General features: G+C 45.0%; 1 protein-coding gene across 3 annotated transcripts in view; it reads left to right on the top strand.

Moving 5' to 3' along the window:
* Lima1 (LIM domain and actin binding 1) overlaps nt 1-3,809 on the top strand; it is a 97,102-nt gene that overhangs the window by 11,389 nt on the left and 81,904 nt on the right. The gene's annotated exons all lie outside the window — the stretch shown is intronic.

Genomic DNA, 3,809 nt, shown 5'->3' with positions numbered 1-3,809 from the left:
TTTTAAAGATTTATTTATTATATTTAAGTACACTGTAGCTGTCTTCAGACATTCCAGAAGAGGGCGCCAGATCTCGTTACGGGTGGTTGTGAGCCACCATGTGGTTGCTGGGATTTGAACTCAGGACCTTCTGGAAGAGCAGTCGGGTGCTCTTACCTGCTGAGCCATCTCACCAGCCCAATATCCGTTTTTTAAGTGAAGAGTTTGAGACTCGTTCAGCAAGTAAAGCTCCCATCACACAAGCTTGAGAACTGAGTTTGGATTCCCAGAACCCAAACAAGCCACACTCAGCATCTCGCCTGTAACCTCGATGTTCCTGTGACAGGATGAGCGGCAAAGATAAGAGTCCCTGGATGGCCATCTAGCTTGGCATAAGCAGTGGAGACAGACATCTGAAGTTGACCTCTGACCTCTACATACATGCTATCATACATACAAATAAGCTTGTATATACTACGCACACACATATGTACTCATGTGCATTCACACACACAAAGACTTAAAGAACAAAACCCAGTAAAGTTGACGTTTCCATGCTAACTGAGAGGCACATCTATCAACATTAAGAGATAAACATTACAGTTTAGTTAAACCATTGATTCTGAGTGTAGCTCCGTCCTGCACTTCCAGCACTTGGAGGATAGGAAAGAGAGGAGTTTAAGTCACCTTGGCTACGTAGCAAGTTCAAGGCTATCATGGGTTATATAAAAACAAAGCAAGAAGCTCCGAGATGAGAGATGGCTCAGAGGTTAAGAGCACCGGTTGCTCTTCCAGGGGACATGGGTTCTATTTCTAGCACCTACATGGTGACTCAGAACCATCTCGAACAAACTCCAGTTCAAGAGATTTGATGCCCTCTTCTGACCTCCACAGGTACTGCATGCACATGGTGAACAGCTATACATGCAGGCAAAACATTCATCTGGTTAAAGGCGGGGGCTGGGGGGGGAGGTGGAGGGGGGAGTGCGATGGGGTACAATGACAACAAAATATCAATATTAATATATTTGTAATTAACCCCTAAGAAATAAGGTATGGAGCATCAATCTTGGGGAGTTGCCCGGCGTCATGGCTTGCGTGGCTGGTGTGGCTATGTGGTTTGATGATTCCTTACCAGACCATCCTAGCTGTTCTTACCCTTGGTTAAAGCACTGTCTTGTGCTGTGCCTCTCAGATTTTTGCTGAAAGGCAAGATTAGAGAGCTTGCTTGAGAAGAGTCATGTTTCAGTAAGTCTGTTTAATTCTCCTGCTTGACGGAATTGGCTCCATTTTCTGAACTGACTCTTCAGATTGAGCAAGCTCTGAAAAAAATATCATCTAAAATTTCAGATAAGAATAATTGAAGCCAAGCCTTTCCTGGAAATGGCCAATAGTGAAACTAAGAAGGCCTGTGTCTGGGGGGATCTTGACTAATTAGTAAGGACACCGACTGGGGTAAGGAGGTTCTGTCTTCAGGAGCTGTTTAGGACGTTCCTAAAACAAGGCGTGTTTCCTTAGCGCCCCCCCCTTTTTTTTTCTAAGACAGGGTAGCCCTGGCTGTCCTGGAACTTGCTCTGTACACTAGCCTGGCCTCAGAGATCTGCTTGCCTCTGCCTCCCAAGTGCTGGGAGCACCACCACTGGGTGTGAGATACTCAGTTATACAGTGGAACTTTGTTGAACACTGTAGGGCAAGTGCCAGCACAGCACTGTGTTCCGTGTGTGTCACGCACGTGTGATGCACCTGATGGTCACGTATGTTACTAGTGCAAAGGTTAAAGGAGAAACAGTCTATGTAAAGAGCCTTGTCAACTGTCCACTTCCAATCTTTCTCTGATCAAATAGACTTCCTTTCACTTTCATCTTAAATTTGAAATCATCGACTGCCTTTTTCTGTCATTTCTCTTACTGTAGGAACCTGCTGAAAACCCCTCCCGTGAGCTGTCTGCCCTTTGCATTGAGTTAATTATCAACAGAAGTGGAGAGGCAGGGAGGAAGCAAAGGGACAAAAAACAAATTAGTTATTTGGGAGAGGTGGGGTAAGCGTATATGTATTAGAGCTGGTAATTGTTTAATTTAAAGGGAGAAGAAGATTAGAGAGGTTCTCGGGTGATCTTTTATGACCTGCAATTTTCAGATCAAAGTGAGTTTTTAAAAGCTATAAATTATATTTCATGTTTAAAGAAGATATGTGAAATTACCACAATTATATGTCTAACAAGCTAATTTGGGTTTCTTTTTTTTTTTTAAGTTTCCTTTTTACATTAACTTATCTTGCATGTAGATGGATGTGGATGCTTGTGGAGTCAGAGAACAGCTTTTGGAGTGAACTCTCTCCTTCCACCGTGTGGGCTCCGTGGAGAACTCAGGCTTGGAGCCATGTTGCCCAGCCCTGACTGGGGTTTCTGAAATGCAAGAGCTCGCTACACTGAGCCACATTCCAGCCCGACCCTTTCTTTCACTGGTGATTTGACAGAAATAAGTTGAGCCTGCAGCACCCCACGGTCCACAGCCACGCTTCTCTTTTGTCTGTGCTGGAAGCCATCTTGTTTCTAGCCTCACCCCCTAAGTGAACAGGAGTTGATTTTCTTTCTGAGCCTCGGGTCCTTTCTATACAATTTACCCGGCCACTGAAATACCCCTACAGTATTTCTGCATGTGTTACTGTGAGGATGAAATACATCTCTATGTGGGATTCCATTAAAGCAGCACATGCCCATACTCCAGTAAGAGGATAAAGAGCACAGAGTCTCTAGGCTCTGTAGTGATTACGGGTTTAGCCAAAACGTCAAAGTCAAACCCTGGCAAGAAAACTAATAAGGAAACTAAACAAAACAAAATAAAACTTGGCCAAGCATGTTGCTGTGAGCCTGTATTCCCAATACTCCAGAGGCAGAGGGAGGAGAGTTACAACTTTCAGCTCCAGGCTGCTCAGGGCTCCGTAGCAATAACCTTCCTTAAAAAAAAAAAAAAAAAAAAAGCCGGGCGTGGTGGCACACACCTTTAATCCCAGCACTTGGGAGGCAGAGGCAGGTGGATTTCTGAGTTCCAGGACAGCCAAGGTTACACAGAGAAACCCTGTCTTGAAAAACCAAAAAAAAAAAAAATCTGAGTTCTAGGCCAGCCTGGTCTACAGAGAAAGTTTCAGGACAGCCAGGGCTATACAGAGAAACCCAGTCTCAAACAAACAAACAAACAAACAAACAAACAGAGTTTCTCTGAGCAGTCCTGGCTGTCCTGGAACTCTGTAGACCAGGCTGGCCTCGAACTCAGAAATCCGCCTGCTTCTGCTTCCTAAGTGCTGGGATTAAAGGCGTGCACCACCACTGCCCTGCGCGTTATTTAGTTTTTTGAGATAGACTCTCAACTAGCCCAGGCTGGCCTCAAACTCGCTGTGTAGCTGAAGATAGCTAGATGACCTAAAGTTTTGTTTGTTTATTGTGCGTTGTGTGTTGGGGGTGGGGGAGTATTCCTAAACGCCACAGCTTGCATCCGGAGGTCAGAGGACAGCCACAGTCTGGCCCTCTGGCCAGACCCTCTGGCCACAGACCCTCTGGCCACAGTCTCCCAAGTGCTGGGAATGCACCCCATGCCTAAGTTCTGTGCAGTGATAGGGATGGAACGTGAGCGGTCTACCAACTCAGTGATAGCCTCGACCCCAAATGTAAGATATTTTCACTGGCATACAGCCACCATGTTTACCAAACACTTAGTTTACCAATGAGCTAAAGGCTTTAGAACACAAAGTTAGGGAATTGTCTTAATGTAAGATATTTTCACTGGCATACAGCCACCATGTTTATCAAACACTTAGTTTACCAATGAGCTAAA

Source organism: Mus pahari, chromosome 17, assembly GCF_900095145.1.
Source record: "Mus pahari chromosome 17, PAHARI_EIJ_v1.1, whole genome shotgun sequence".
Classification (NCBI taxonomy): domain Eukaryota; kingdom Metazoa; phylum Chordata; class Mammalia; order Rodentia; family Muridae; genus Mus; species Mus pahari.
Note: the sequence above shows the minus strand (reverse complement) of the source record. Positions and strands in the feature narration are given on the sequence as shown.